General features: G+C 34.7%; 1 non-coding gene across 1 annotated transcript; it reads right to left on the bottom strand.

Annotated features, from left to right (window-relative positions):
• Positions 1-21,037: 21,037 nt before the first annotated feature.
• Positions 21,038-21,109, bottom strand: TRNAQ-UUG (transfer RNA glutamine (anticodon UUG)). The gene has a single exon. It is a non-coding gene; the product is annotated as a tRNA-Gln (tRNA).
• Between the last annotated feature and the right edge of the window lie 410 nt (positions 21,110-21,519).

Raw genomic sequence — 21,519 nt, 5'->3', positions numbered from 1 at the left:
GTCAATATAAACAATTGAAAAGTCTTGAAAAGGATTGAAAATATCATTCATAATCTTTTGAAATTTGGATGGAGCGTTTTTTTTATCCCAAATGGCATAACGTTCCATTCGTATTGTCCGAAAGGGACATTGAAAGCCGTTTTGTACTTGTCTTTTTCTTAGATCTGGATTTGCCAAAATTCTAATTTCATATCAAATTTTGAAATTATTTTTGCATTTGAAATTCTTTGCATTAAATCTGATTTATTTGGAATTGGATATCTAATCCATTCCGTTTGTAGTTTATTACCAGTCGCGGGACTCCACGTTTCTTCTCTCCCTGGTTGTTGACGTAAAAAGCCGCACATGACCAGGGGCTCTTTGACGGTCTAATAAGACCCTTGTGTAAAATATCATTGATTTCTGCTTTGCACAATGTTAGTAATTCTCTATTCATTTGAATAGGTCGGGCCTTCGTAGGAATATTTTTCTCCTCGAAGTTTTTGACATAAGGAAGATCAACTGTGTTGCTTCCTATTCGAAAAGGCATTAGGGATAGTTGAACAAATTTCCCTTTCTATTTGAGTTTGTAAAGTTTTGATTTTAGACTGGACAATCTTTTTTGAATAAAATTTCTTCCTTTAGAAAAGAAATTTGTTTTTCCTTATAATTTAATTCATTTATTGATGGAATAATTGTATTTTTTTGAAGGTTATTTATTTCACTAATCCTTGTGTGGAAAGAAAGTTAAATTTTATCTTCTTTCCTAAGGCCTTTGACGGTAACCCCTTTTCATTTATTTTAAAAGGATATAATTGAGTAATGAAAGGAGTACCTAGGATTACCTCTTGTCCTAAGTCCTTTACTAAAAAGAAGGAATTTACGAAGCAAATTCCATCATTGCAAACATGAACTTTTGATAGTTTGTAATTAATTTTGAGTTTGTTGTTGTTTGCACCTCTAAGACCCTACTAGTTTTTTCAAAATACTTTGTAGGTATTAGGCCTTCTTGAATGCAATTTTGATCGGCTCCAGTATCTATGAGAGCCTTTAGTGTGATTTTGAAATCATAAATTTTTAAGGTAACGTTAGCGTACCATTTTTGATATTGAGAAGTGGTGATGGCTCCAACGAAGGAACTTTGAAAATCTTCTTCGTCCAGGTTCGGTTGGGCCGTTTCCCTTTGTTCGGGCAGCCTTTCCTGAAGATTGAGAATTTCTTGACGAAGCATATAAGATTCTGACCTAGTTTCAGATCTTAACGCATGTACCTCTTGTTTGAGATTATTAATCTCTCTTTGTAAATCTTGAGTAGTGAGTTCTCTCGGTTTTTCAAATCTTTGGAGAACTGATTGGAGTCTGTAAGGATTTCTTTCTTCCCTTTCAGGTGGCTTAGAGATTGTCATAACAATTTTTTGTTGAATTTCTGGATCTTGAACTTTTTCTACTACTTTGAGTAGAATTTCTTGATCCTTTGTAAGGACATTTATGCATCCTTCGAACGTCCTTTTTCCTTCTTGTTCTGATTCGTATTCTGTGCTAGAATATGAATCGGATTCTTCTTGGAGTTCGAAGATTTCTCCCTCGCTGGATTGTTCTGAGTCGGTTAAAAGCTATTCCACTAGTGTGACTTAGATACCCTTTCTTTGTGATATCAGTCATGCTATTTGAATAGCCTGAAGTCATCATAGCCTCTCCATCGGTTCCGAAGACTCCTTGGGCATCAATGTGCTCCAATGAAAGAGATCAGGCCCTTTCGTGAACCAGAACCGGTTTAGTTGTGTCTAAACCAAAAGTGAGCTCTTTTCGCGTATACACAATCTTGAAACCCAATTAGCTCACGGACTGTCTCCTCAACCCTGGCGAGTATGAGTGCTTGGTAAGAGAGAATGTTAAATGAGAAAGACATTCGATTACGACAACATTCGCAACTACCAAAGTGCACTAAACCTAGTAGAGATCTTCGACCTAACGATAATGGAACTTCAAGCCCATTTAATCAATTCTATCTATACCTTATTGTTGACCAAAACGGATGCATGCCAGGCCTAAATTCTCTCTAAGTCACCCGGAGACGAAAGAAAGATCAGATCCGAAGTTTACGAATTGAAGAGAAAGTGGATCTGAGTTCTACAAGCTTTAATTTTCAAAAGCTTCGTTTGCCTACAGTACTTTATTCAGGATGTGCAACAATACGGTCATCTCTCATCCGTGTATAGAGAATTCCTTGATAAGTTCCTTGGCGGATAACACAAATGAAATCGCTTCCCTGATCGCCCATCTTATGAGTCCATTCTTGTCTTGTTGGTTTGTTGTACTATTCTATACCTCTCTCAATTGATAGAAAGACGTTCGGGAGCTGGGAGGGCCTATCGTGAGCGAACTTTCCTTTTCACGGTAGGCAAAGGTAAAACGAGAGCTGCATATGTCCATGGTGATCAAGGCAGAGCGACTCCTTCTTTAAAAGAGATTGGTTTTATCGAAACTGTTAGATCCACTTTCGTTAAAGAAAAAATAGGAGCTCTTGGTTTGGCCGATGTCGATTCGTATGGCAATGCGGACTCGACTCAGGATGAGGATTCCACTTTTCATACTGCTGAGCCGAAAGAGCTGGTAAGCCATCTCACTAAACGAAAGGAAAAAGCACGTATGGGTTGACCTTGTAACAAGGGGCGGGGGCCAGCCAAAGAAGGTCAGTCGGACTAGGTTAGGACCGTTGATCCGGTTCAGCTAGGTTCTTACATGCGAGAATGTATGCGTATCGGTATCTTCTTTACGACCGGTTGCTTCCTCTTTTTGTTTATATGTTTAGAGAAACCTGCTAAGTCTGCCTTTCTTACCAGGTGTGATTCAATCTTTCAGCTCAAACTTTCCTATCGTCCGACGGAAAAGGTAGGAGTACGACTACCTTTTTCTTTTCTTGCCCGAGCCAAGGGATCATTCAGTTTCTACCAAAAAGTTTGCTATCTATTAGTTGCCATAATCGAATGTATTTCCCATTTCATGATAGCTCCTCCAAGAGCTTCCTGGTCCGTAGTAGACGAAACCTTGGACTTCTATCGGACGTATAGCATTGCCTGGTGAACTTGCCGTTGAGAGTTGGCCTTACAGGAGATCGAGCAGCCTTTCTTTCCCTACCTGGTATGCTTTCTCGATTATCATGCAACTAGCCAACTAGCCAAAGAGAGAGGGAGAGGGATCATGTTAATCAATTTGTATGTGCATTTTGTCCGTCTTGTACTTGTCTGCTTAGCTTTCTTAGCCAACATCTCTGGTTTCCCCCGAACCAAGAGGTCCTGCTTATCCATACCCAACAGTCACACTTTCAGCTGAAAAACTGATTTTTTTCATAAAGTCGGTTCATAGATCAAGAAAGAATGAAGCTGCTTACAGGGACGGTTACGCGATACGTCTTTTCATACTCGCCTTTTCTTTAACCCTGCCAACAACCTAGCCATTCTTACTTGTTGCTTTAAGGGGTCTCCCCACTATAGACTACTCGGATTGGTTCTCGCGTCCCTGTGCCAAAAAGGATGGGCGAGTTTGGTTTGAGTGTTCATCGATTAGGTGGATCCATATACTCCGGGGGGGTGAGACGAGGTGTAGCGTAGTCAGATCAGCGCATCAGTTTTGGGTATGTTGTCCGCTAATGGTTTTAGGAAAGGGGGTACAAATTTTCTACATAGGTCATCTGTGGTCACAATCCTTTTAAGGAAGATGCTCCCAAATAATCGGTGAACAATAGCCTTTAAAGAAGTTTCAGAGAGCAAGAAGAGGCAGAACAGAGAATAGAAGTGAGTCGTGCAAGGAAGAAGGAACTAGTAGGTTTAATTTGGGTTCGTTTGAACTAAAAAACGAACCCAAATTTAAGACTCACTAGCCCAAAGTCCATATGTGGTAAAAAAAAAAAAAACCTTCCATGGCTCAACCCTTATTCGCAGTTCGCATCCAACCATTTTCTTTTCAACCTACACGTATGCTCCAGGCAAAACTCACGTAACTAGTTAGAAGATGCGGCCCACAACTGAACGGAAGACAAGTGTCACAATCGCACTTTTGCAGTAGTGAGACAATGATTATGTGACATTTGTTCTAATCCAATGAACAAGTCAACCATGCAAAATTTAGACTGAACGAACAATAGCAGTGTATGCTCGAATCACATTTAGAATAAATATTTTAGAAAACGTGAGCGAGGAAATACGTTAAAAACAATTTCAAATAAAGCAATGTTATAAGCTAAAAGTGAAGAAACAACAACTGGTCACGTTCTCCTATAGTACATTTTGGGACATTTTAGTCCTGATGGGTGTAGATATGATTTTGAGGACTAATCATACACCCCGTATTGGCACAACAATAATAGTAAAGGCCTATCTAAGATGAAAGCAAGTAAAAGAGGTTTGGAATGATCATGCCACCATGAACCACAAATCGTTTACAAGAATAGCTGAGACATCTAACATGCAGCCACAGGCAACACGCCTTGGCCAATCATGACCGCGACATCTGCCCTTACACAATTTGTCAATATCTATCAACCGGCTCTTCATAAACTCAACGTTGTAGGATGAGGTTGACTTTAGGTTTCGCGACGCGCTTCTAGCTGATCTCAATATTGAGGAGTCTTTTCCAACCTACTAGAACCTGTTGAAAATCACTTCTCGGTTTGTGTCTTTCCTACTTTCTTCGCTTGAAACAATTTCTTCTTTGCATGACGTCATACCACCTGCTTTTACTTGATGTTTTCTTGGTCAGAATAATAACGTTTCAAGTTACTGACGTGGACAATAGGGTTAGTCTGTATCCATAGGAGCAATTGGATCCTATATGATGTCTTTCTAATCTTGTGGACAACTTCGACTAGTTCATAGAATTTTCGCACCAGTCATTGGTTCTTGTTGCTTTGAACTCAAAGTTGATCTGACCTTAACTTATCATAACTCTCTATTTGCTTTGAAATTATCGTGGTTGACCCTTCTCTTCATCCGTCTGGATGGTATTTCTGCGTGAACATGTGTTGCTTTAGTGGTTTGTTTTTGTCTCCCTTCTTCAGTAGAGGTGTTGGCTTGGTGTCTTTGCCAAGCATTTGAGTGATCACTGACAAGAGCCTTTGCAGGTCAATATTTCTTCTTACATTTTCTCTATCATGTTCTTTGTGTTCATTTAGATCAAGTGTGTGCATTGTTGTGTGATTCTAATAACTGGTATCAGAGCGAGGAGAGATTCACCACGATCTGTGAAGATGGAAAATTCAAAGACTGAATTGAAAAGTTTGATTGATTCGATATCAGTTTCTAGAAGATGCAGATTGAAGACTATCTATACGAGAAAGATATTCAGGAACCCATTTTGGGGGTGAAGCTGGATACCATGACCACAGAGGAGTGGAAGCTCAAGGATTGTCACGCCGTAGGGTTAATCTGGTTGACGCTGCCAAGGAACCAAAGAAAGTGCGATTGGAAATGGTCCATACAGACGTTTGGGGACCATCTCCAGTTTCTTCATTTCTAGTACCAAAATTTCATGGATTAGATGTCTCGCACTGTGCAACGACAACTCTCTATTTTCCTAAGGCTAGTCAGATATCTCATGACCACTCTTTTCCTCCTCACCATATCTAGACACTATAACGTTGATCCACTATTGTCTTATATAGTTAACATTCACTCTTTAACGTCCAAGAACATTTTATAACTACCACGAAAATCAAAACATACAATAAATTCATACAAGTTTTACAACATATCATATAATACAAAATAGGGTTAGACTGCATACTTGGTCGCGGAGAGACGTGTCATCGAGCTGAGTCATCTATATACAACTCTTTATCCTAAGAAAAAATCTATATAATTTAAAATCTGGCTGCTCTGGTAGCAATCTGTCACAACCAAATTTCAAGGGTTCAAAACTCCAATAGAAACTAAAATTGAGAGTGAAAACAAATAAAAATAAAAGTAAATTAATATAAAATAAGAAAATGTTGTAAAATTAAAATGAGATTGAGAAAACAACACAACATTAAATATAAAATAAAATAAAATTATAAGACTGTGTTGTTCAAATTTATCCAAACAAAAAAAAAAAGTACAAAAGAATTCAAACACAAAGACAGACTAATGCTACATAACAACCCTATCTGTGAGTGCACAACCTTTGAAGGCTCCCTCATCTCAACGGTAAGTTCCATTACGAACCCATCCAAAATAATCACACCTGTGACTGCATCTCCTGACTTTAAACTGCTAGTCTGAACATGGTTTCGTCACGAAAGCTTTAGAGATAAATCTATATTTACAAAAATGTTTTTCTCTTAATTTATAACTAGTCATAAAAAGATATAATTAGGTACAAATTTAGTCTAGAATTCAAAACTTTCAAATCTTATTGTTCCTTAACCAGATTCAAATCCAGATTCTTAAACTCCTAGTACCTTTAATAAAGTTGGTATTCTCTCATAAAACAGGAATTTCTCTTAAGATCATTAAATTCTTATAGATTCCATGCTCAATATCATTAATACAATTATGTTTTATCTTGAACATGTCAAACATGAAACTAAAGTGCGTTCAATTCAACTCCATTTTATTGCCATCTTGAATGATGTGTAGGGTATATTCTTGATTTACCTTAAAGTTCTTGTGACATGACAATTCATATTAGTTAAGCTTTTTGCAAAATCACAAGTTAAAAGACAACAACGACGAACCTAGGTCTATTAGTCAATTCAAAGACAATTTCTTTTTCCATCTTATCGATAATAATAGTTCAACTAAATCCATATTATGCAAAGAAACAAGTTTAGGACTCATAAAAACAACTACCTAAATTATGTCCTAAAAATTTTAAAACATAAGTTGTAATTGATAATTACACAAAAATTTCCCTAAATCCATGAACTCGTGTCCAATTAGTCAATCCTAAAGATTGTAACTAGCATATAGTAATTGAAGCTCCACATGAAGTAATTTAAAGTTCCCCTTAACTCACTAAAGTTCATCTCATCTTTAATGAAGCATGAATTGCACTGAAGTTCATGAAATGCTTATAGACTCCAAATCTGAGTACTATTAATGCAATTATGTTTCATATGAGTTTGTCATAAATGAAACTAAGGTGCATTCAATACAACTTTATTTTCTTGTCATACGAGGCAAAATAGAAAAATTAAATCAAACAAACTGATGAACTGAACTGAATCAATCGAACCAAAATTGATTAGTTTGTTTATTTTGTTGGGTTGTTGGTTTATTTGATAACCCTGGTATATTATAACAATTCAACTTTTCGTTTTATAGCCCTCCAACTACTATGAGAAAAATATATTTGAGTAGAAGCTAAAAATATTGGGTGTTCAAGAAAAGACATTTGGTTTAGTGATATGATTCTCACTTGGAGTGCAAGAGGTTTTGAGTTTAATTCTTGAAATGCCCCTATGTCTAAATCTTTTCTTATCTAAGGACTTCATATTCGAAATCAACCTAACTTCATATTTGACATTTTATACTTACCATCATGCTCTTAATACTCATAGTCTTTCTTAACATCCCATCCCAAGGCTTTATTTGGCTCATCGTCTTTCTTAACATCCATCCCAAGGCTTTATTTGGCTCATAGTCTTTCTTAACATCCCATCCCAAGGCTTTATTTGGCTCAAGTCTTTCTTAATGTCTCATCCCAAGGCTTTATTCTCCAAGACAAATTCTACATCCGAGGACTTCACGTGTTTCCTGCAATACGACAAAATACGACCTTAATACCTAGGCCTAAGGCTTCATACATATGTTTCAAGTGGTATAACAAGGGTAAGGCTTCATACATATGTTTCAAGTGGTATAACAAGGGCATTTGGTCTAGTGGTATGAAAGTTCGATTCTCAAAATGCCCCTTCATGAGATTGTAGTATGAAAGACATTTACCAAGTAAATAAACACATTAAAATAACACAAGTGACATTTATGTAAACTATGTTATTAATATTTTATTTCTATTACATCTTTCCTTATTTATGAAATAATGAGCGGAGATATTTTTCATTTTCACAATTACTGATGACGGGAGGTTTAGGATTTTTTAATGTAAGAATCGTGGGGATGTAGCTCAGATGGTAGAGCACTCGCTTCCGGTGTGGAAAGTACGGAGATCGATACCTTGCATCACCAAATGAATCGATCACTAAACTTATGAAATAATGAGCGGAGATATTTTTTCATTATCACTAAATATATTATTCCATCTTTCCTTGTTTATGAAATAATGAGCGTAGATATTTTTTCATTTTTACAATTATTGATGACAGGAGGTTTAGGGTTTTCTGATGTAAGAATCGTGGGGATGTAGTTCAGATAGTAGAGCGCTCACTTCTGATGTGGAAAGTACGGGGTTGATACCTTGCATCTCCAAATGAATCGATCACCAAATATATTATTTCTTTTCAATTTTTTCTTATTTACGACATAATGAGCAGGGTAGTTTTTCATGTCATTATTATTGATGACGAGACGTTTAGGATTTTGTGACATAAGAATCGTGGGGATGTAGCTCAAATGGTAGACCGCTTGCTTTGCATGCGAGAGGTACGGGGATAGATACCACGCATCTCCAAAATAAAACTATCTATTATTAAATATATTGTTGAAAATTATTTCTTTTCAATTTTTCCTTATTGATGACAGGTTGAGTAGCGATATTTTCATTTTCACTATTATTGATGATGGAAATTTGAGGGTTTTATCATGCAACAATTGTTGGGATGTAGCTCGGGATGTAGCTTATGATGGGAAATGTTTTATGATGCAAGAATTGTGGGGATGTAGCTTATGATGGAAAATTTAGGGTTTTATGATGCAAGAATTGTGGGGATGTAGCTTATGATGGTAAATTTAAGGTTTTATGGGGATGTAGCTTATGATGGGAAATTTAAGGTTTTATGATGCAAGAATTGTGAGGATGTAGTTAGATGGTAGAGCTCATTTAACATGCAATGGTAGAGCTCATTTACCATGCAAGAGGTAAGGGGATATCCGGCATCTCCAAAAGAAACTATTTGTTATTAATATTTTACTTCTATTCATGACATAATGAATAGCGTTATTTTTTTATTTTCACTATTATTGATGACGAGATGTTTAGGATTTTGTGACATAAGAATCTTGAGGATATAGCTTAGATGGTAGAGCGTTTGCATCCCATGTGAGAAGTACTGGGATCGATACCAGGCATCAACAAAGGAAACGATTACTAAATATATTAGTTCTTTTAAGTTTTTCACTTTCAATATCATTGATGACGGGAAGTTTAGAGTTTGGATGTAAAATCGTGGGAAAGGAAACGATTACTAAATATATTAGTTCTTTTAAGTTTTTCACTTTCAATATCATTGATGACCGGAAGTTTAGAGTTTTTGGATGTAAAATCGTGGGAATGTAACATGCGAGAGATACGGGATCGATACCTCGCATCTCCAAAAGAAACTATTCGTTATTACTATTTTATTTCTATTCAATATTTCCTTATTTATGACATATTGAGTAGCGATATTTTTTTCATTTTCACTATTATTCATGACGAGACGTTTTGGGTTTTGTGACGTAAAAATTGTGGAGATGTAGCTTAGATGGTAGAGCGCTCGCTTTGCATGCGAGTTATACGGGGATTGATAGCCCGCATCTCCAAAAGAAAGTATTTAATTTGTTATTATATTTTCTTTATTTTCACAATTATCGGTGCCCCGCATCACCAAACCAAACTATTTGTTATTAATATTTTGATATTTTTTTATTTTCACTATTATTGATGATGGGACATTTAGGGTTTTATGATAAACAAATCATGGGGATGTAGCTTAGATGGTAGAGCGCTTGCTTTGCATGCGAGAGGTACAGGGATCGATACCCTACATCTCCAAATATATAAGACTATCTATTATTAAATATATTATTTCTTTTCAATTTTTCCTTATTCATGTCATGTTAGGTAGTAATATTTCTTCATTTTCACTATTATTGATGACGGGAAATTTAGGGTTTTGTGATGCAAAAATTGTGGGGATGTAGCTCAGATGGTAGAGCACTTGCTTAGAATGCGAGAGGTACGGGGTACGGGGATCGATACCTCGAATCTCCAAAAGAGAGAGATTGTTTTTTTAAGTATGAGTTAATTTAACATGTTATGTATAACGTGGGTACAAGAGAAAAAGAAAAGATACTTATATAAGGATTATTATATCATTATGGCTATGCCATTCTTATAGATAAAAGAGAGTAGTAATGTCCCATATAGAGAGAGGACTTATTGTAAGTAAAGAAAGCAATCTAGTGTCCCACAAGCACATATAGAGAGAGGACTTTGGCTATGCCATTCTTATTGTAAGTCAAGAAAGCAATCTAGTGTCCCACAAGAAAGCAAGGACTTATTGTAAGTAAAGAAAGCAATCTAGTGTCCCACAAGAAACACAAGAAAGCAATCTAGTTATACTGCTACTTATACGATGGCGGTAGTCCGATGCATATGACGAAACTTCTTCACAATTGCAATATTTGACTAATGAATATTATTGTCATTTATAGCTTCTTATAGGATGGCGGTAGTCCGATGCATATGACGGAACTTCACAATTGCAATATCTGACTAATGAATATTATTTTCATTTATAGCTTCTATCACAATAATATAAAATTTGGGGTTAAAGCCTATATGGGACTGAAAAGACCATTCACCACACCTTGTAAATTAAATTATATCTACCACCTCTAAAATTTTCCACGGCAAACCTTCCAACAGCTTACACTTCTTCGTCATTTACATCCTTAATTGGAACTAGATTTTAAGGCAAATCTTCTCCACGACTCACTTTGGAACACTTTTATAGATAGTTTCAACAAACTTACTTTGCTCGTTAATACTTTGGAGTTCAATATTTATAGTTGGAGAACGCTATTCAAATTGATAGGATCGAATCTTACAACAAAGTCTAATTGAGCCTCCCTCTATTAGGAGATAGTTTCGAATCAAATTCTTTAGTTTGGACAATGGTTGCATTGTTTTAGTCAAACAACCGAGACTAGTGTATTACCAATAGTATAAACATTCTGTACGTCTATTTTCTTACATATTAACAATTGTATACAAATAATAATTAAATTTATGAGAAGAAGTTTGGATGGAGTTTTATTAAATAGGTCATCTTAAATTATATCTAAAAATATAGAAGATTTTTTTTTTTTGTTTTTTTTTTTTTTTTACACTTAGTAGAACAAAACAAAGATTCAAGAAGATGTGATTCATGCCATGTTTTAATTTTTATTCTTTCTTATTTCTCAAAGATTAAAAAAAAAAAAAAGTTATCTCAAGTATGGTTCTTTATTTGATTATTTTCTATTGAGTGAATTTGAAGTGAAACACACTCTCTACCCTAAGTAATTGCAAGATGCAAGTTTCACACTAAGAGGAATCAAAGTCCCAAGTATCAACGTCTTTTAAGTGTCAATTTTTATTCTCCATCTCAACATAAATTAAACTTATTTTCATGAAGATATCTATTTATAAAAGCAAAATATCTCAGAGTCACAAAAATAAAAATGAGAGATAGATACGAGACATAAATATGATACTAAATAGATAGGGTAACTCTTAGGATTAGATTTGATTGACTTATTTGGATTAGATTTGATCTAGTTATTTGAATTAGATTTGATTTAGTCATCCTTGATGAGAGATTTCTCCCAATCCTTCTGATCTTTACAGTTTTCTTTTTCTGTTCGTAACAGTAACATGTCATTCTTAAAAAACTAGACACCGATGTGACAATGATACATTAATTAAAAAGAATTATTTCAAAAAATTTATCAATTTTATATTAGAAATAAATTCATATAAATAAGTTTATATATTTGTATACTTAAAAAAAAGCTTAATGTACGTTTCACTCTCAAAATATATTCAAAGTCAAGTGTCTAATACGATGGATTATAAATTTGTAATGTATCAGTACATACCCAACACGTGTCAGATTAGTGACACTAAGTTATTCTCATGCTTTCTTTACACCCATTTAAAGTAGTTTAAAAATTAGCATGTCAAATATTATAATTGACTAACTACAACTTCAATTTTGTGCTTTAAGTATGATTTTGACAAAAGAGAAATAAAATCTTTAGTACATGGTAGCAAAGATGAACATGAGAATGAGTTATTCTCATATGGAAAGAGATTTAACCTTAAGTTATATCTCGTATCCTCTTTTAACCCATTAGTTAGTTTTATTTAGTATGTTTTAGAAAGATATGTCCATCAATAGCAAAAAAAAAAAAAATAATAATAATAATAATAAAATAAAATAAATAGAATAGATTAAATTAGCCAAAAGTAATGACTAACCTAATTAAAAAAAAAAACATAAAGGATGAATTGATTAAATTTACGAATTGGTAACATAATTAAAAAAAAAAATGTAACAAACACACCAAAGTAAGATTAGGAACACAAGTAAAAAAAAAACAGCCAAAAATCAAGATTTGGAAACTGTTGAACAGTTTTAACATATAGACATTTCAAAACTTTACTCATGCAATATTCCCATGAAATATAACACTAGAGCATCATAAAATTTAGAGAAATGATTGAAATTGATGTCATGTTCATATAGGTTGACTTTAATACAAAGGACAAATCGAACTTTCTTAAGGATAAATTGGGGACACCAGCCTAAGCTAATCAGGTAGGTGGTCTTACCATCCGTATGGTTATATTTGATGTTGACTGTGCCCGTGGTTTTGCAAGTGTCATATATATTGTTATGTGTGAAATGTTTGTGAATCGATATGCTTATGATATGTTATAATATGTGAATTGTATGATAATACTTACGGTACCATGTGTTCAATGGTATATTTGAGATAGGATACAAGAAGGATGCACTAAACGTAATGTAACGATAGAAGTAAGACATGTTCATGAAACGTTATGGTTTGGTTACGTATCGAAGTGCTATGGGTATGACAGATTGATAAAAACGATATGGTCACGATGGATTCATAAAACAATACGATTAGGTTGTGGGTAGAAAGGGATAGGATTATGATAGATTGATAGAACGATAGCGTTAGGATACGTTCCTGTAACGTTATGACTAAGGTACATTCAGGTAACGACACAACTATGATATGTCTAAGGACATTAAGGCTATGATAAATTAGGGAAGGATATAACCACAAAGTTTTTACGATATGATATGATTATGATAGACATGTGAAGGACGGATTTATATCCAACAAGTGTCAAAGAGGGACGTGAGAATAAATTATTCTCAAGCTTTCTTTACATCGGTCAAAGAGTATTTGATAAGCTTTCAAAATTAAGAGTTTTCTTTTTTATTCTTCCTTCTTTCTCCCTTTTAACGTTTAATTTTTTTTTTAAATAAAAAAAGTTTAATGTGAGAATGAAGAAGTTAGAAAGGAGGAAGAAATGAATGTAATAAAACTTTTCCGTCGGTAGGAATGGAAATGGTGAATGGGTCCTTGATGATAGTCGACCGCTATACTCTGGTTTTGGATGTAAGTGATGATTATCAGCAATATGAGTTGTGTCAATACCACACCGTTATCAAGAGGAAGTAAAGTAGAGTAGAATAGATCAAGCGATCCATTTGTTGAGAGTACTGTACGAGACACACAAGTAAGAATGTTGGATATAACTACTCTTTCACATCTGAGGGATGAGTCTCATAGATCCAACAACATTATCAAAGAAACTTCAGGTCGTAATGATTGCTTGCATTGGTGTCTCCGTGGTATCCCAGCCACACGTAACATGATTTTTCTTGCTCAAATATAGCTTCATTTGTCTTAAAAGTTCACTTTTGAGTAATCCTGGAAGACTTCTTAATTTGCAGCCTCTTATGAAGATGATCACTCCGAGGTGGATTTGTTAGTGAAGGTGCAATTATATAATCAGGGTTTTATATCAATGGTTCCATTTATATCTATAAATGAAATTTGTGGTGTATTTTTTGGAAATTCAACAATAATCATGGGTTACATGGTTACCATTCTAAAGAAATTCAACTTTCGACCTTTTGTGAATGCTCAAAGCTACTTGCAAAATACTGTCAATTATGATCCATAATACTCACCGACTCGAAATTGAGGTTTGTTCATGTTTGAAAATGTGACAAACCAAAAGACAAGATGCTAATTAATATTGTTTGTGATTGTTGTTGTGAATTCTTCATCTTTGAATACATATTTTGGTTGGCTTATGAATTTTTCCATCTTTTAAAAATATTATTTTTTTAGTTCGGGCCTAATTTCATAATAGGCGATTGAATCACAATATTACAATATTTTAAGTTACTTTTAAGCTTAAAGGTCCATGAATAAAGTAATTACAGCAAGTTCTTTTTATGCATCTTATTTTGATCTAGCACATAAATGCTTCCTAATTATTTTATTTATTTTTTTATGAATTAGGTTATGAAGATCATTTGAATAATAAACGCTTTAATTCAAACAATATTTAATAACTAATCATTTTAATATTTATACTCAAATATACTAACAAGTACTAATAACACTAGTCTCAATGATTTAAAGAATACAACTATTATTTCGAACTATAAAGAATTTAATTCAAACCTATTCTAATGGACAAACGCTTTATTAGACTCTATTGGAAGATTTCACTTCATCAATTTAAGTAGCGTTCAACTACAACTATAAATATCAAATTCTTAAGTATTCATGAACAAAATCGGCCTAACAATGTCTCTTGGAACTATTTACCAAAGGTGTTAGAATGAGCCGTGTGGAAGGGTTGCCTTTAGATGCTTTAGTACCAATTAAGGATGTCAATATCCTAGTAGTGCGGAATGCAGGAACATTCATAGTTGAAAAGAATAATGAGAATAGTAGGCATCGTTTCATCTACAAGCGTGTGGTGAACGGTCTGGTTGGTATGACCAGAGAACATCGTCCTCGTAGAATTTATATTATTGTGATAGAAGTTATAAATAACGATGATATTCCTTGGTCTTTTATTATAGAGGTGCAAAACTTTCTTTTTGTGCATGTGATATATCCATGGCCACCTACTCATAAGCTCTCATCTTTTAAAGAAGTTCTCGAGTTCCTTGTCCCCAAGTAGCAATACAACTACTAGAATGCTATCTCTACTTATAATAAACTCTCTCTCTCTCGAAATATATATGTGTGTGTTTGTGGATGTATTACTCTCTTTTATTAATGAAATATGGCATAGTCATAATGATATTATGAGTATCTTTTCTATCCTTCCCTTCCTTATTGCCATATAAAGAATATGAAGATTATAAGTAAAAGTGTACAAGTAATTTGTTACTGTTAAGGATATTTAGTAATAAATTATAATTTACCATATATATTATATTTGATATTTTATTATAAGGCAAATATTAAATATTTGCTTTATTAACATAGGTATCCATTTATTGCTATTTCCATTTATTACTATTTTCATATCCTTGTAATTTATTTGATTATAAATAAGATAACTTTCTCACCATTTAGGTGTGGTGGATTAATCAAACATTATCATGGTATCAGAGCCATTTTGGTTTAGCAACCCGTATCCTTTCTTTTCAATGGCTTTTGAAATCTTCCACTGTTCTTCCCCACCACCATTGCTGGCTTTGACGCCGCAGGGGCAGTCGTCATGGCTACCACATGCAGATCCGATTGATTACTCTTCGGCTTCACCCTATTGACCTCCAAATCATCCTTCGCCATACTCTGTACATACAACCTCACCTTTTCCAAACATAGCCTCTTTCATTTTCTTCCCAATTTTCCCTTCATCCTTCATCCTTCACAGAAACCCTAATCTCAGGAGGATCATTAGTGTTCTCTTCAGAAATATACGGAATCTCGACAATCCCATCAACCTTTTGCAGAGATTTACCTTCGGAATCTAGGTGCCGCACTGGCCTCTTCGCCAACAAAGCTGCTGCCGCCCTTCCTGCCAAAATTGGCTCATTCGCCCAATGTGGCGATTCTTCCGATTGGCCTTCTCGCCAAAATTGGCTCCTTCGCCCAATGTGGCGACTCTTTCGGCTTCAACATTGTCTTTGTCCCTTGCTCTAGGTTTCCCCTTCTACTTCTTGGGGTTAGACATATTCTCACCAGAGCCAAGGCAGCATCGTCGCTAAGCGACAATCCCTCTTCATGGGTTAGACATATTCTCGCTAAAGCCAAGGCAGCATCGCCGCTGAGCGGCGATCCCTCTGCAATTTTCGATGGCCAAGAAAGTGTTTCTCTACGCCTTCTCTGAACTAGGTTGTTGACATCTTCACGAAAAGTGTTTCTCAACCTCTTTGAATTTTATAGATCCAAGCTTCACGTTCGTTCAAATTCGACGCTTAGCTTGCGGTGAGGTGTTAAGGATATTTAGTAAAAATTATAATTTACCATATATATTATATTTGATATTTTATTATAAGGCAAATATCTAATATTTGCTACCATAGGTATCCATTTATTGTTATTTCCATTTATTAGTATTTTCATATCCTTGTAATTTATTTGATTATAAATAAGATAACTTTCACACCATTTAGGTGTGATGGAGTAATCAAACATTATTAGTCACTTTTGAACTTAAAATGCTTATAATTCAATTTATCTTTGTTATCAACAATAATTATCAAACAGTATATAATTTTGTCCCATTAAGGTCGATTCTCATTCCCTGTATGATATCATAACACAAAATCGAGCGGAAGGGTTAACAATAAATTGATAACAAAGACCCATTCGTCGAACTAACTTATAAAGGAAGGGTTGGTTGGAAACTGGTTAACAATAAATTGATAACAAAGACCCATTCGTCGAACTAACTTATAAAGGAAGGGTTGGTTGGAAACCATGTCTATACTTCTTTGCTTTAATCACAAGTAACTAAAGATATATAAGAACAACAGAATATGAATATGGCATGCCCAGTCAAAACATAAAAAATTTCTTGCCATGTTATAGTTAATGAATATGGTATGAACAAAGATCTGACGTCACACTTTATGATTGGAGACAAATACAGTGAGCTATGGTCGTCCATACCGTCCTTTGGTCCAATTATGTCAAGCAAATGTTGCAGCAAGCAAAGAGTTTTTAATAAGTTCGCTATTGCAAAGAGCTTGGTTTAAGGCACAAATGTCTCTGATGTGAAAGGTGCACCAATTCAACGAGATTTTAGTAACCATGAATAAGACACATGATACAGTTTGTAAATGAAACGATGTCCATGACTCTTGTTATTTTCTTCCACTACAAACCTTCTAGCCTCTTGCACTTTTTTGTCATTGACATCCTTAATTGAAATTTGAATTGAAGGAAACACTTCTCCACAACTCATTATGGAATACCTTTGATAGATAGTTTCAACAAATTTACTATGTCGAGGAATACTTTAAAATTCGATATTTATAGTTGAATGCTACTTAAATTGATGAAGTGAAATCTTACAACAGAGGTTAATAAATCGTTTGTCTATTAGAAGAGAGCTTGGAATAAAATTCTTTATGGTTGGGGTAAGGGATGTTTTAGTCACACAAAGTATACTTTTGAGTTTTAAAATAAATTAATTTTTAAATTTAAAATAAATTGATTTTTTAGTTTTAATTTTAGTCTGAATAAATTAATTTTGATGTGGTGTTATGTATTTTAATAATATTAATATTAACTTAATCAACAAAACTTTGTATTTTTTTTTTAAATTATAATCTAAATTAATAAAAATACAATTGAACTTTGCATTTTATCTAAAAAAACATACTCATAATTTTTTTTAAAAAAAATACGGTTGAATTTTCCAAAAAAAAAAAAAAAAAAAAAAAAAAAAAAACTTCAAAACTACTCTTTTAACTTTCAAAAGTGTTTAAAAAAGATAGATGGGGAGAAGATTGTGTTCATGGGGAGAAAATTGAAGGTTATTTTAGGGAAAGGTTTTCAAGATCAGTATAAGATCCTCAAAACATAACAAGAAGTAATATCTTACCTTATGGTCGCGATTAAGAACCTACTAGTAGGCTACTTACTAAGTTTTACTCACTCCATATTTATCATTTTTTTTCATGTAACTAGGAGTTGGTCATGGATGAGAGCGGACTTTGGAGTGTGGGCCATGAACTAACCTCTGTTTTTTATCTAGTATTTTTTGTTCTTCTTTTGAGTCTGCATCTTATTTTGTGTTTGTAACGAGTATGTATATGTAACACCCCAAAAATGAAGGAAATTATCTTCCATAAGAATAAGCCACTCATGAAAGACCCAAAGCATAGAAAGGAAAAAAATTAAAGGATTAAGCAAGAACAAAGGACTTAGTCAGGTCACCCGTGTACCTTAACAAGTGATTGCAAGGAGTTAAAAGGCCTTTTGAAAAAGATTGGAAAGGAAAAAGTAAATACAAAGGGCAAAAAAGTCATTTTATCAATTATCAAGAATCTTTCCCGATTTGTAATTCCTTATCTAGAAGGAATCTCAAGATTCAGAAAAAGGGAAAAATGATAAAAGAGCGATGAGAAATTTGTAGAAAAATTATGGATTTTTCGAGAAAAATAATAATAAAATATTCAGGAAGTGGCAAATTACCAAAATACCCCTGGAAGACTGGATAATTACAGAAATACCACTCTAATTCGAATCAGAGCATCTACCATGACCATCCGGGAAAAATCTTTCGAACTCAAATCTCAACCGTCAGATCTCGTCCAAAATTTGATATGATCTAGAACGAACACCCACGAATCATCACGTCCAACGACATGTATTCAAAGTCAAGGTCGGTAAGGCTATGATCGGAGTTGATATCTTCAAAAAATTATCCAGAAAGTTTGAACTCTAAATAACGAAGATTCTGGAGCTCTCAATGTCAGTTTAAGCTCCTCCTATAAGGTCGGAAGTAGGAGCAACAATACGGAATAAGAATCGAGAAAATTCAATCCCCCAATTGAAGGCAATAAGCATTTAGATGGTGGATCTCCTACTCTCAGATTTCTTCCAAATTCGAGAGCAATCCTCCACCATTTCTCTTCAAACTTTTAAATAACGAAGAATCTAGAGCTCTCAATGTCGGTTTAAGCTCCTCCTATAAAGTCTGAAGTAGGAGCAACTATACGGAATAAGAATCGAGAAAGGTCGATCCCCAAATCGAAGGCAATAAGCGTTTAGATTATGGGTCTCCTACTCTCAGATTTCTTCCAAATTCGAGAGCAATCCTCCACCATTTCTCTTCAAACTTATTCCTACAGTTTCTCAACAAGATTACCCACAAGTTCTATGAAGGAATAGAGTGCTGAAAGTGCCCAGAAACCATTCCCCCAATTCAATCCGCCATTGAAGAACTTGAAGAAAAACTTGGAAATCCAATTTGAGGATACATGATGACTCGTCGAGCAAGAATGATTCCAATCAGTTTCTGCACCTACAAGGAATGCTTCCATAGAAGACCACGAAGAAAAATAACCTCGAGAGCGTGCCAAATTGAAGAAAATAGGTTTCGAAATTAAATTGGGGATAAGAGTCAAAATTCCTATCTAGGATCTCTTTTCCTTCAAATTAAGGATTCCTCTAGCTTCAGAGGAAGATGTTGAGTAAACTTGATGAAGGAATCGAGAGTTGAGACATCATAGAACAAGCTACCCATGAGATCGAAAATCTAGCGTTTCGAGTGAGTTGCATACCGAGAACAATTTTTGGAAATTAAGGTCCTACACTCAAAGACGTTCCTCCAAACCAATTCCTTTAGCCTAAAGATAGGACATGGAAGGGGTTCAATGAAGAAATAGGGCCTTGAAACCCCTAGAATCGGCTACCCAAAGAAGAAATCCTTTGTTTTATCTCCAGCGATAAATCAGATTTTGGATGAACTTTGGTAACGAATATCTTAGGCTACGATCCACGAGAAGTTATCAAATAAATCCCTAACCCTTTCTTGTAACATCCATTTGTAAGTTTCACGAAGAAATCGAGGAGAGAAACGCTGTAAATGTGGCTATACAGGCCGAGTTTCAGATGGTGGCGATGCGAAAAATGCGCATCTTCTTCCTTTTCAGAGGAAGAAAACGATGATATGTCCAGTTCAACTAAACTGTCCAAGTCAACTCAAAATTTGACATTTTCTCGAGTTTTCTCAGTAGATCTTATTTTATGAAATGTTGTATGAATCCTTATCCCGAGAGGTTATATAAGGTAATGAAGTTTGGGAGTTATTGGAAAACTTTAGTTAGCGAAACCAAGATATGGGAGAAAATGCTCATCACTGCCGCGAGGCCCCTATTTCTCTTTAGGTGGGATGCTTTGGTATATGTACCATGACCAGGATTCCATGATGAACTTATTATCTCCCTCACCTAAATGAGAAGCCCTGCACCACGATTTGCTAGCAGGATGCCACGATTATGACAACGCCACCTATGCACTCATGGGGAGGAAATTAAGAGTTACTTCGCAAGAGTTTTCATGGTTAAAATACGATGCATGACATGACAACCTCTAAGGTTTAGTTCCTGAAAACGAAACAAGAAGTCATATCCTAGCTCAAGGTTTAGACATGCTCCAAACAAAACAAGAAGTCATATCCTAGCAAAAGGTTTAGACATACTCCAAATTACCAACTATTTTCTGTAAGGGTCTATTTTATATGACATGAGAATAAATTCAAGATTTCAAGTTGTTTGGAGCAAGTTCGGAACCTAAAACTCATGCTAGTTATTATGGGTTCAAATGATATTGTTTGGAGCAAGTTCGGAACCGAAAACTCATGCTAGTTATTATGGGTTCAAATGATAGCGGAGCGGAGCAAGTTCGGAATAACTTGTTTGGAGCAAGTTCGGAACCGAAAACTCATGCTAGTTATTATGGGCTCAAATGATAGCGGAGCAAGTTCGGAATAACTCAAGAATGTTACACCTTATGCCTCGAGAAAATTTGTGTTTTCGCATCGAATGCTAGGAAACACCCTTTTGTTTTAAAATGTCTTGTGTTGTCGGTCCTTATTCTGTGTTTTCACATCAAGGTCATTTCTTAAAAAGGTCCTACCGAGAGTTGAACCCAGGTCGTTGGATTCAAAGTCCAAAGTGCTAACCACTACACCATAGAACCCCTTGTAAAAATTGATTTTGGAATGGTTTTCCTATTTTATGCAGATTCCACAAGAAGAGAGATTCTATCACGAGTCAAACTCAAGTTATTGGATTCAAAGTTGTAGAGCTATTTTATCTAACTCGTTGTGATCTTGAGCACCTTTAGAGTGATTGCAAAAGTAACCCTCTAGTGTTGATTGAAGCCCGTGGAGAACATGTAATTTTATATATTTCTTATAATTAATTTATATATTGTTGTATATTACAAACAAATTGAAATAATACTTTACATCCCAGTCTTTCTTTCTTCCGTGCAAAACTTAACAGGAAAACCATATTATTTCAATATTCACTCGAGAAACAAGGAGTGAAAACTATATTATTGCAAACCCTCCATTATTGCTTCTACTTTGCGTCAAAATGCTTACA

Source organism: Cucurbita pepo, chromosome 10 (genome assembly GCF_057944985.1).
Source record: "Cucurbita pepo subsp. pepo isolate OVF chromosome 10, ASM5794498v1, whole genome shotgun sequence".
Taxonomy (NCBI): Eukaryota; Viridiplantae; Streptophyta; class Magnoliopsida; order Cucurbitales; family Cucurbitaceae; genus Cucurbita; species Cucurbita pepo.
Note: the sequence above shows the minus strand (reverse complement) of the source record. Positions and strands in the feature narration are given on the sequence as shown.